The sequence below is a fragment of the Perca flavescens genome, chromosome 9 (genome assembly GCF_004354835.1).
Source record: "Perca flavescens isolate YP-PL-M2 chromosome 9, PFLA_1.0, whole genome shotgun sequence".
Lineage (NCBI taxonomy): Eukaryota > Metazoa > Chordata > Actinopteri > Perciformes > Percidae > Perca > Perca flavescens.
Genome location: NC_041339.1, coordinates 23,127,825 through 23,141,696, shown reverse-complemented (window position 1 = coordinate 23,141,696; position 13,872 = coordinate 23,127,825).

Genomic DNA, 13,872 nt, shown 5'->3' with positions numbered 1-13,872 from the left:
AGCAAGACGTAAAAAATGAAAATGACTATTGCTAGTCTGGACATCTTACGGTGCCAAGGTTGCAATAAAGGTTTCCTAAATGCCAAGTATATACATTTGATGTCAGCTTACTAATTGATTGCAGGTTTTGTGTAAATTTGGACTTATGTTTATTCCACTTTGTTTAAACGGCGAAGTGGAGGAAGCCTAGTGATGAGTCCATAGCAACCAATTTGTGTGTTGAATGTTACCCAGAGTGCTTTGCTGAATGGTTTCAATGTTTTATTTTTTATTTCATGTGAATACTAGTTTACTAGAGGAGTAACTTAGTATTTGAAGTAATGCAGTAATGTAGAAAGTGTGAATTTAGTTGCCATGCTTATTGTGTTCCCACAACTATTTTAGTGAGTAAATCTACTGAAATGGCCACCACACTATAACAGAGGAGTGGGATGCGTCAGATGAGAAAGCAGAGGTTTAGTCATGCAAGTTATTGCTGTAAAAAAAACAATGGCAAACTGTAAATCTTTGCCAAGTGCAAACCAGTACAGAAGGTATCAATAAATTGTTGGGGGAGGGTCATGCATTGTTTTCCAAATCGTTTTGGAGGGTCATAGAAAAATTATTACTGGCGAGGGGAGGGTCATGTCTATTTTGACTGAAGGTCCCAAAACTCCTCCGGTGGCCCCTTAAATAAATAATGAACAGTCCCTAAGGGGACTTTTGTTGTCATGGTTACAATAATAAACACTTGGTCAAGGGAAGAAAATGATCATGGTCAATGTTGGTCTTCCATGTTACAGTAAAGTCCAAGGTTTTGTTGACCCATTCACTTAGGCTGGCACATTCTTGTCTACCACGGTAAACCATCTGGGAGACAGGGTGCTTGGCTGCAGCAGTACCAAGCAGTGGAGACTCAGGCATGCTGGGCAGCAGAGTGATTCAGGTGCTCTGTGTTGACTTGAGCCACAGAAGATGACTAGCAGAAAACCCACAATTGATGCCTGCTGGACTGTCAGGTAGATCTCCACATGATCAGCTGAAAGCTTGGCTGGTATACAGACGCTGTGGGACAGGGAAAACACTGAGCTTTAAAGATGTCACACTAGGGTTTTCCACATTGCAGAAATTTTGCCCTGCCTCTGGAAAATTGACCCGCATGTCATGTCAGTATCCTACAAGTATAACCACAACATTGTAGGAAATATTTTACAGAAATGGTTATGTTTTTGTGTATTTAGAGAACATAATAACTTACGTTATGTTTAGGTAGATTTCCACACAAGGTACGTGGTGGTTACATTTTCTCATGTCACAACACCTATTTTTGCAAATTCTAAATTGTCAGGACATGTAAGTACACAAGCACACCAGGAAAATACATAGACATATATAAACTCCCATACTAATTGTCCCCAGGTAATGTAAACCTTAAGCTTTATATATATATATATATATATATATATATATATATATATATATATATATATATATATATATATATATATATATATATATATATATATATATATATATATATATAATTTAATCAGACCAACACACATAGATACAAATTACAACAAATGAGAACAGTGACACAGCTGACCCTGAGATATGGGTCGCTTGCAGGTCAGCCACTCACTGGACCGTCCTCTTCACACTCATCTCCTCATCCCTTTCATCATATCCTACCATTTTTATTTGCACTATGATTAAATGTAGATCTGCAGTAATAAAAAAGACAGGTCATGAGGTGATAAAAAAACATGAATAAAGGTGAAAAACATATCAAGGGGCTCATAAAAGCATCAATGTCAGCAGTCGCTCATCCCCATCTTCCTGTATTACAACTGTTTTTCCAAGTATTACTTACATGTACTGTTAAGTTAAAAAAGTAGCCTTTTCCAAACTGTTCCAATAAAAGCAATATGTGTAATATTCCTTAATAACTACAGTATATACACACTTATTGCAGTTTTTAATACTTCTGTCAGTTAATTAATTTTACTTTTGTTGTTTTCTGTATTATTTATTTACAAGGTAGAATTGTTGATGTGAAGTTACTGTATTCTCTAAATCACTGCCCTGAAAGTCCCCTGACTATATTTGTGGCTCTTCGGTGCATCTGATATCTGTATGCTCGCTGCAACCAGCAGCAGCTCTCCTACACTCCTGTAACTCATCCCCTGGCCTCCTTCTCAATCCTCTTACCTCCATCCCTCTTTTCTCCGGGACTGTCTCTCTCTGCCAGCTGGGTCCTAAGGGAGCTTGGCCACCCATTGGGGACCCATTAGGGGGGGTTGGGGTAGGTGGGGGAGCTGGGAGAGAGACGGCGGCAGGTCAAATCGCTTTGTGGCCGAGGAGGGCTATCATTTACTGTAATTCAGGTCCTGTCAGGCTGAAGGAGAGGGAAGGTGAAGTGGCGTGGCGCGCCCTGGCTCTCATCTGTCTCTCCCCCCAACCCCACCCCCAACGCCACCTATCATAGACAATGGCTGGCTGGCTGGTGGCTGGTGAGTTGAAGGAGGAGATATTACAGCTGCAGTGGGGTATATCTATTTCGTTGTAGCTGACCATTGTTCTATGTCATTTTACCTTCGAGGCACATCATTGACTGACTCATTCTTTACAATGAGTGAGTAGGTAGGGGTTCAGTGCCTTGCTCAAGGATACGACAAGACACGTGACTGCTATTGGAATCAAACCAGTTACAGACCAGTTTCTCTGACCTGAGAGGCTTCCAGCTGTCCCTCCTGCTGTCAGTGATTAACCTCTCCTTTTCGTCACTGAAAACAGGGACAATATTTCCCTCTGTTCTTGTTGTGTGTCTGTGTCTGCGTGTCTCATTGTAGTCTCTGTGTGCTAGTTTATTATTTGAAGAATTATTCTGTACAGAGACGTTTAACCATGAAAAAATGTAAGAAGTAGTATTATTCGTAATATCTTTTAAAATTCAAATGTTTTGCAGCCACTACCTGTAGGTCACTGTTTGATATGTTACAAATACAGAGACTTCAAGCTTTTCAAGAAATACCATTTTACTCGCCATAGAACTTGGGAAGTACCAAGACAATATTTTTGGGGTATTTTCAATTAGAATATATTTTTATTTGAAATATTTTATAGGTATGATACAATACATCCATCTATCCATTGTCTGTAACCACTTATCCTATTCAGAGTTGCGGGGGGGCTTGAGTCAATACCAGCTGACATTGGGCGAGAGGCGGGGTACACCCTGGAAAGTTGCCAGACTATTACAGGGCGGACACAGAGAGACAGACCATTCACGTTCACATTCAAATTTACAAAGGGAGGGGGTGGGGGGAGGGGGGGAGGGGAGCATGCAAACTCTACACAGAATGACCCAAGCCAGCTAGCGGGTTTGAACCCAGAACCCTCTCGCTGTGAGTCGACAGTGGTAACTGCACCACCATGTCAACCCATATGATACATTACAGGTTATTTAAAATTAAATTTTCTAATAAATAATACATTTGCTGACCATTCTGTATAGCATCAAATTGATTTTAAGTTGTGATTCAGAATAATGCCCTCACCACTATATCTTCAAGGTAAAACAACATACATATACAGTATAATGCAACATACAATATCCCAGGAAGTGGGATTTAATTCACTTTACAAATATAAGAGTTAATTATTACGCTTATCATCACTTTAATGTAATACAAATGTTTCTAAAAGATAGGAGAGGCACTAGGGGTGTGTTGTGTTGAAAATTCATATTCCAAGGAAGTAAAATTTCAGAAAGTTTTTTTTTTTTTATCCCATAATAATTAATCCCTCTCTTTCCTCTCTTTTCTTCCTTCCCCAAGCCACAAATTTCCCAAAGGGATCATTTAAATCCTTTTTTTCCTTTGGTCTTTAAATTTCAAAACTACCATTAGCTTGTTCTGCTATGCTTTATTAAAGAAGTGTTTTTTTTTTTTTTTTTTTACGTGGATGAGGGATTATAATTATCTCCCTTAAAATAAAAAAAATATGACCCATCTGATATATTGCTTTCAAGAAAAGAAAATGATATGTCTTACTATCAAACTTATGAGTCATCTTAAGACCTTTTCATGCAAAACAGTCTCTGACTGATTCTGGTCAGGCTGCAATATTTTCCAAATACGGATTTATTCCTATTGAAGACCTTAGACTGAGTGGTAAACTGCTATGATGAAATTTGTCACTAGAGGACAGCATCTTCCTCTGTAATAACATTCACCAGACCAAAGGAAACGCCCTTACAGTCAGAGGCCATTGGATTTCCTCGTTTGCACATCGCCTCTGAGTGAATGGTTCCATTGAGAAAGAGAAGCAGGCTCAATCCATGAGCCTCTCTTCCAAAGATGCTCCATGTTCATCTCTTTTTTTAAACAAATAGATGCTTTATCTTGCAGTGGGTAAGAACAAGTCAGCAGGGGTTTTGTGCCTTGACACTTCAACAGATTCTTCTTTGCCATTATTAAACCATTAAAATCACAATCCTATGGTTATAGACAAGGTTTTTTAGGCACTTTACCATGATGCTGATGTTCGATTGTCTATAATTTCAAAAAATAAGTATGTGTCATCGTCAGAAAATAAATATAAATTATGGGTTGTTGTGGTAACATCCAAACTCGTGTTTCTTAGATAAAGAGGTGAGATGAAGCTGTTGGCTTTGGAGGTTTTCACAATGAATGCACAGACATCTGATGTAATTATCCTTTTGTGCCACTACACTAGGAAGAGCACCAACATGAAAGTCTCGCTTTGATGTCAAAAGAAACAAAGGAGGGTGATAGTGCTCTAGGTCTATTGGTTAAAAAAAAGGGTAAACCATGTACATTTACACATACACAGACCATAGATGGGCAATTATATTGAAGCATTAACACAAAGAAACACATACCCCCAACACAACAATATGAGGGCTGTATCAAATTACTGTTCAAATCTCATCTCAGCTGACCTGATTTTGAAACAGGCCTAATTTCTGAATGCATATGGCATTAATGAGCTGTCTGTGTAATTCACTGTCCTTCCACAAGGGGGCGATGTTGGGCACAGTTCTGGAATTTGTGATATCCCCCCAGCCCTCCTAAATCATCACTTCATTAAATAAAGCCTCACACAACCATCAGACCAAATCCGTTACCGTCAGCACTCAAAGAGTCACACAGTGACAGATGAGAGCACGGCCTTTGTCTGAATCGTAGCATTTAACAATGCAATTCAGTCGTCAAGCAAGTAAGGTTTGTGGATAAACCAACACGTTCCCGGCCCAAAAATAAGCCCTCTACGTCTCCGGCTTTGAAATGGGATCTTAAAAACAAGAGCTTGGCCCTGCCGCACTCTCTAATTAGAGAGGCCCACAGATGCCTGTATGCTCCCACACACACACACACACACACACACACAAATTACAGAAAGACCGGAGAGATCAAAGAAAAGAACACAGTACAGTAGTTTGTGTATTTACAACACCCCTTCCAAAAAAATGACAAGTAGCAAGTGTTCTTTTTTTTTTATTCATGGTGAACTGATGGCGCTTGATACCGCTGAATGCCATGAATGCTGCCTCTCCTAGATATTATTGGCACACCCATTGGTTTCTGTGTGCGTGAATGAGCTGGCTGTCATTTTCTATCTATGCGCTTCTTCAGTAATGTCTCACATGATCAGCGAGGCAGCCCTAGCCAGCCTTTATCATGCTAATGTTTTTCAATTTCCCCCCACAAAGAGCATACATAGCTCATACAAAAGATGGATTCATATGGGCCCGTAACTCTCCGTCTCTGTCTCTTTCTCAAACACACAACACACACTCTGACAGAGTCCCATTTCAGTGGCCAGATACAGTCATTTCTTGTCTGATGCACACACTGACGCATTGAGATCCACGCACACACACGGGACACACTTGCGGGCTCGCACACACTCAAACACAACCCTGCATGCGTTAACACACTTACAGAGAAAACACACAAATGCACACGCTTGTACTCATCCTCACAGCTGGTCACCCCTCTGAATGCGAGCAAGTGGATCTTATCACTGGTACTTATGTGTATACACACACACACACACGCACACATGCACACGCACATGCATGCACACACACATGCACACAGAAACACACACGGTACAGCACAAAAAGGCATATCCAGTTTTGTCACTACCAAAATTTTTCTTTCTTTCCTTTGTTCTTTCTTTCTCTCTCTCTCTCTATCTCGGTCTCTCTCTCTCTTTCTCTTTCTCTCTCTCTTTATTGCTCTATCGCTCTTCTGTCAGCTGGCTCCCCAAATAACCACATTCTCTCAGCATGTTAACAAAGAAGCCCAATCAAGAGATAAATGTCTTTTTTTTTCTTTTTATTCTTTCTCTTTCTCTCATTATGTTTAATTCTCCTTCAACCAACAAGCAGCATTTACACATTTATTCTAGCTCGGATTTGTTCTTTCCCCCACAAGTACACAGTCAATATATTAAAACATTATCTCGGCAATTAGCGCTGTGTGCGGCTCACTTGCGAAAGAACTGAACCAAGTAAGTGAGGTTTGGGATTGTATTAGTATTGGGAATAGAGAAGAATCATATGCATGTTCTGCATGACGGAAGCAGTAATATGTTTGCATTGCATGTTGATTTTTGCAACATTTAATGCATTGATTAGTATGTCATGTGTTGTACTACAAACTGAGATATTCACCCTTTACAAATATCCCTTATATATTTACCAAATGATTGATTACACTAAATTAAACAGGAGAGCAACAACATTTTCTTGGATATATTCAGTTACTCAATTCAGTTAACGTATTTGTTTTGAAATAGGAATAAAGTTACAATTCAGTTTTTTTCATTGTGCATATCTTGTGCATGTCTTTCAGATTAGGAAGGTCGTCCTATGAGCAGCCCTCTGACAGTCGGCCTAGCTACAGGCTATTGTTGTCTATTATCAGACACACACAAACACACTGATGCACACATACATATGCCAAATCCCCCTCCCCCTTTGAACAAATCAACACATGAAGCATATAATTTTCCATGTAGGGGCTGTTTAAGGGGGCATTATGGCCCATTTTAAAATCTCATTAGCAGGACAGCTGCACTTTGCACCCTAAGCTGGTGATTGGGGCTCTCTTTTTTGTTTTGTTTTTTTTGTACAGAGGGCCCAAGCAGAAACCTCGTCCCCCACCCACCTCCTTTCCCACCATCCATCTCCAAAAAGACATAGTGGCACGCTCAATGGCAAAAAAAAAACGGAGCAAAGAGGGCCACATGTAGTACATTATCAGCAAGCACACATTTGTACTACGTCTCCTGATTTTTGCCCTCAGAAAAAACTCTGTGGTGTGATGTTTCATAATCAGTGTAAACAGCAAAAATAAAATGTGTGACTTAAGCTTGAATGCCTAAATTACAATTTAAATTGTCAGCGTTTTATAAATTATTTTATAAATTAACCTTACACTCACCTGAGACAACTGTCATAATTTTGGCAGCCACGGCTTGGGTTGGCATGGAATTTAGTTCAGCAAGTAACGACAATAGGAAGAGACAAATAGATAACCTGATTGCTGTGCCTCAACAAATTATCACATAAGTACACATAATGTAACTGTACTGGGTAAAAACAAAAGCAGATTATTCGTTTTTGTTATTGTTAGGGTTCAGATCGTAGAAATGCAAATAAATACCCGGTTGATTACATTCATGTTGTTGTAATCTGGGCTTCAGTTGTTATTCCATCTGTGAGGATTCCCTCAGTGAAGTAGCAGCAGTTGCTGCTATGCCAACTGTTTGTGGTGTGTTGCCCCCATAATGTTAGTAAGAGCACTCCCTATGTATTATAATAATGAACATATGCAGTTTTCTCAAACTGCGAAATAGCAATAAATCAGGAAAAAGGGGAAAGAGCATACTGAATGCAGTCATTTTGCAATCATCAATTTCTGCCTCTTTCTGAATTTATTTGTTTCAAAAAGATGTTGAAATAGAAACACTCTCAATGAGGTGTGGTCAGACTGGTTATCATGTAGATTAATTTAGTTTTGAAATAGGTTTATTACAAAAGACTGTAGATGTTTCATCAGATGAAAAAAAAAGAGTAAATCCTTATAACCTTTATTCTTTGACACACCATGACTGCCCGTATCCGCTCTACACTAGAGAAACCTCCTTGAAATTACACACTGATCCCTTTTGCTTTTCTTTTTCTAAAAAAAGTTATGCATACTAAACAGCTAAACTCTTCAAATATAACTACTACTCTTCTGTTATGTTTGGCTATTTTCATATGTCGCCGGTTTCCAGCAATGCTACAGTGGAATGCCATAAGAAAAAAGGTGTGTGGAAATAATAATTTCACACCTTTTCTTTGAGCATTCAGCCAGTTCCCTTTATGTGTATTTTTGAGTGACAATAAATCTCAGAGAGAGAACTTTGTACTGCCTGACGCTTGCTTTTGCACAATGGGAGCTTTGTATAGCCTCAGACAAAGTCTGGAAGTGCAGGAGCATGGGTAAGGGTAAAGGTAAGGGTAAACATGCTTGATGGTTGGTATTGTACACACCATGGGCATATTTCTGACACTCTGTCATACAATATGCAATGCAGGGTGAGGTGAAAGCACCAGTTTTAGCGGGAAAGAAAAAGAAGAAAAAAAACCTCACTATCGAAACAATTCAGTGAAGTGTAGAATATAGCAGGGACTATTTTTAAACTGGGAAAAAACCCACAGCCTGTACTTTATGAGAAGGTCATGCAAGGCAAGATGGAGAGGTGCCATGAATGGAGTTCTGGCCGATGTGCAGCTGCCGTTTTGTGTCTTTTTCTCCCTCTGTTTCCTTTCCTCACTTCCTCCAGTTTGTTTCAGGGTCTGCTGGTGTCTTTCTACTCCCTTCTTTACCATCTACCCTCCATTGCACATGTGTGAAGTTACTGCTTATGAAATAGAAATACCGTACCCTTTTTACTATATCAGTTGGGTTTTCGCAAAAATGTATGTACAAACAGGACATGTGATGTTTGCTCACTGCTGTTTTGAATCAATATTGCTTTGGTGGTTGCTGCTGTAGGCCAACAGTATAGGATTCTGGCAAAAATAAGCAAATGATGGTTTTACAATCAGTCAGTGTGCTGGGACCTTGAGACAAATTAGTTAATCTGTGTTGAATCCATGTGTGAAAGTCATGCATCTTCAGAATGCTGACAGATTATTTGGTATAAATACTCAATGATTTAATGTTTTTGCACTTTACTTCTCATATACCACACTACCAAAATTAGCTGTCTTAATAAGTAATTTGGTCTCATATTCTCCTATTTCTGTTTTGACCCTTATTTTAGGATTGTTCACACAATAGATTGCATTTGGTAAAAACTATATTTCTATACAAATACGCGTACACAGTCTATGACTTTATTTCTACATAAACCACATAGGATGTATGTCACCTTTCTCTAGTCATTTGCTGCATGTCCTTGCCATGTTAAATGCAAAAAGAGAGAGAACATCAGATATCAGTGCGGCTGCATCCTCCCTACACCAGATCCAGCCAGATCCACAGATAGACGTGAGGCTGACGGAGAGAGTATACACCCCAGACAGGATATTAGAATGGACGTTTCCTTCTTCAGTACGCCACAGGCAGGGCCCTCTCCCACTTGTCTTCTCTGTAGAAAGACACAGAGAAAAGATAAAGATGTGAGCGGAGCTGACAGGCTGCTGGAGCCACGGTCTCCTTCGCTGTTTGCATCTTGAGTCGGTTTCTGATTTGATTCTGAGAGGATGATTGTGACGGGGGCTTTTTTATTATGCGGACAACAGATGGCAAGGGATGATGCTGATCTCTATGTCCGAGATGGTAGGAATCTGAGTTTTTCTATGGCCTATTTGTCTCATTTTAATTTAACCTTTATTTAACCATGTAGCCCCAGTGAGATAAGAAATCTTTCTATTCTAGGAGACAGGGTCAAGAGAGTCACATCATGATACATTTATGGCTGTAGAAAAACAAGAGACAAAATGAAAAAGCATATTTCAAACAAAGGCACTTGAGAGGAAACACGGCGCAAGGGTTAAGGATGTCACTTTTCTTGGAGCGTCTAATATCTACGGACATTGTTTATCTGAGATTTATACACGAGGGCTGGATTTACTGAGGCTACTGTGGCAGTTTTTTTTGTTGTAGATGTGACTCATTTTGTCACACAAATGCAATGTATCTGAAAACTGTGTCAAAATCAGTGTTTGCCGGCCGTTTTAGAAAGCATTTGCAAAGAGCTCGGTCTGTTTTGACAATAATTTAACCCCAGTTCCATATATCCATTGGTTTTTGTCCAAATGTATAGATTAATCTTACCTGTTATGCCAACCATCAGTTTTACTGCAGGTTGACGTTATGAAAACATCACCAAAATACTTATTGAATTTTTCCTTTAAAAAAAATTGAAACAGCAACATTTTCAACTTTGCTTTCAACCAAATTAGTCAGCAATTTTCTGACTAGTCTTTGTGACTTTAACAATTCTTTTTTCAACATTTCATAGGATGGGTTTATTTCTCCAGACCTCATCACCCCTGTATTTAACCACGTGGTAGAACAGCATGACTATGTCTAACAATGTATATAAGCACAGTGTAAGCCATTTAAAATGTTAAGAACAAAGTCAATTTGTGTCATTGCTGAGAGAGGCTGCATGTTTATAACTGCCTGTAACCTGACATACATTGAAGAAACCAGTTCAACGATATGATGAACTTTGCATGCTTTAACTGACTGCAACTGTATTTAGTTAAAGGTGTTTGTGCATGCCAGTGCATTCATGCGTCTGATTAAGTGTTTGTGCATGCCTGTGGATGGGCATTCCATATGTGCGAGCCTGTGTGCATGGATGCATGCTTATTCCATAATCCATCACACCTACTGTCCCTACAAAGTTCTGTACTCTCTGCAGTGGTACTTATTATGTGACCATAAACTTTATATTTCACTCTCAACACGTTTAACCACAATTGTTAGGATGTAAATGAGTGACTCTCACCTGCATCACCACCAGCACAAACTCTCACCATCTCCTTCAGCTACTGAAGACGTCCTAATAAACCAGACCGATCAACACTACCACTCACTGTAACCATTTTTATCCAGATCAGTTTTATTTTAACGTGACCTCATTAACATGTAAAAGTGGATCCATATGGGCTTGTCGTGCCTGTGCATGTGAACTGACTCATAATTTACATAGATAACAAGCAGCCGAGCGTGAATAAAATGTGTGAACCGTTACGAGACGGGCGACATCCTGCAACATATGTCCTGATCGGGACAGCCGTTGGGTCCTCACCAACCCACCCCGTTTAGGCCTTGAGCAGAACATCTCAGCTGGACCAGATGTATGCTTCTTTTTTTTACTGTATGATAAAAAAAAAAAAAATTTAAACTCCCCAGTTTTGTGGGCACGGCATATGCTGCATGGCACTTTGTGTGGCGGTGGTATGTCAGGAATGGTTTTAGCAAGCTGTAAATCTGGAGTTGAGCTACACTGGATTGGGTTATCCAGGAAATAATATACATATGGGATTACTATCTGTCGGATATGGCACAGACTAAAGTGCATAAGTATAAACAGGGTGGACATAGGTTAGACGAGAGTATGACTTTATCGAAGACCATATAGCATCTGGCCATTTCTTTATTCGTCTCTCTCTTGCTCCCTCTTTATCCCTAACCCCCAAATGCTATATATGTGGATTGGTAATTGCCTGATACACTGGGAATTTAATGAGAAAATGTCTGGCAAAGGCAATCACCAGTTCCAGGCTATTTGCTTTCAGCACAGATTATTTCAGTGAGTGAGTGCACAAAATTGGATCATTTTGGAGTTAGTTTTATAATGTGAGAATGACAGGGAGCATTAGAACGAGTTGGCATGATGCTTTATATTCAACTATTTCATTTATTAATCCCGGTTAGTCTGAGTCCTTTCCATAGGTTAAGGTAAAACATAGGCATACAATTTAAGAGAAAATTTTAAAGAAGTTGATGAATAGAAAAGGTGAAAGAAACTCAGAGAGAGAGAAAGAAAGAGAGAGAGAGAGAGAGAGAGAGAGAGAGAGAGAGAGAGAGAGAGAAGGGAGGCAGTAAAAAAAGGAATTAATTAGCAAAATGTTTTTTTTCTTTTATTGTGTATTTGTTCAATCTTTATATGTGGATACTTGCCCTGAGGTCGCCTTTAAAGTACACATTTGTTTCAAAAGCACAGCATTTCAAATAAAGTTATGGACAATTTAAACGTGAGGTGAGAAAGAGCAGTAGGAATGACAAACAAGCAGCAAGAAAAAAAGGGGGAGACAGTTTTACAAATGGGATATTTGTTTTGAGCTGATAATAATGATGACAGTGATGAATGTCAAATGGCTGGCATTAGTCAGTATCTGGCTGTGGTTGTACTCGGCAACTCCTAGGTGTGAATGTTTGAAGCAGGTCATTCTTTTTAAATGTGTACATGCAAAGTTAACTGTAATGGGTTGATAACATTTTAAAGAAAAAGAAAAAAACACTGGGAAGTAATTAATCAAGCACAAATATTGATGCAGACAGGTTTTTCACCCTGACTTAAAAACACCACAACTTTAAAATCAAGGGAGCTTAAAGCCTTCCTCACACCAGGTTACACAAGCAAAGGCATTTGTGTGGTTGGTTGGTGCGGTATGGTTCCTACTTCCTATATACAGTACTTTGAACATATGGGCCAGACTGAGTAGACAAAGCCAGTCTATTCAATGCCAGCAGTGCTGTACATAAACTCCAAACCCTGTCGATCTTTCCATTCAGAGAAGTTCTGGAAGCATTCCCAGAGTTACGGCAGGCTGAGGCTGCTAGTGATGACATCACCCTGAGACGACCTAATTGGGTATCTGTCATGACATTACAGTTAAATCCCCCTTAAATATAAAGCTTTGACTATGAATCTTGCTGTGAATTATGGTCTCGAGGAAAATGCCTATTGGGATTTTTTTTTATTAACTGTGTCAGAGGACGTATAAAAAAATAGGGAGGGGGTTTCTGCGGATGGAAAGGTGGTGGATCTGTGAATGGGTAATCACATCTGCAATACTGGCCCGGCCACCTAATACTCACAGCAGGGTCCAAGGTAAACAAAGCTGTGAAATGTCCTGAGCGACTGCACAAATGATAAATTTGTATGGGTGCAGAGGCCGGCTGGGCTGTTTCTCCTTCAGCCCTCTGTCTGTCTGTCAGCAATAGTATGCAGTGACTGTGTACGAATGAAAGATGGCAGCAAATCAAGATGGATGACAAAAAGAATGACAACATGCATGCTTTGTAGGTATTGTAGATTTGACTTCATCCATCCGTCCACATACTCTCAATTTGGACAAGCTGTTTTGTTTGAAGCATTTTGCTGCTTAGAAGTGTGTGAAACATTATGAGACAGAATTCATTCATGTGAGGGGAATACAATGTTCTATTTTTAAATCTGTAGAATTGGCCTTCTGTGTTTGGTGGAGGTAAGAAGTACTAAGCCATATTATATTAAATGTTACCTCCCCTCAGGAGAGAAAGTTATTTTTAAGCGCAAAAAAAATGACTGCAAGCAAATATGAATCAGACTTTATATGGAGTTTTATTCCTATCTTTATTCAAGCAAAATTTTAAGTTTTGATATATTTGAGTGATATATTTTGGACTCGTCACACTAATCTATTTCCAGAACTCAAGCCAAGAAAACTTCTCTTGTCACTCTTAATGTTATGCATTTTCCTGCCTAAAGAATTACAGTGTAGATTTAGATAGCTACTGTTGTGTGTCAAACAACGTTTGAAGTCAGCGCAGCCCTTGAGACAGTCAACCATCAGATTGAACC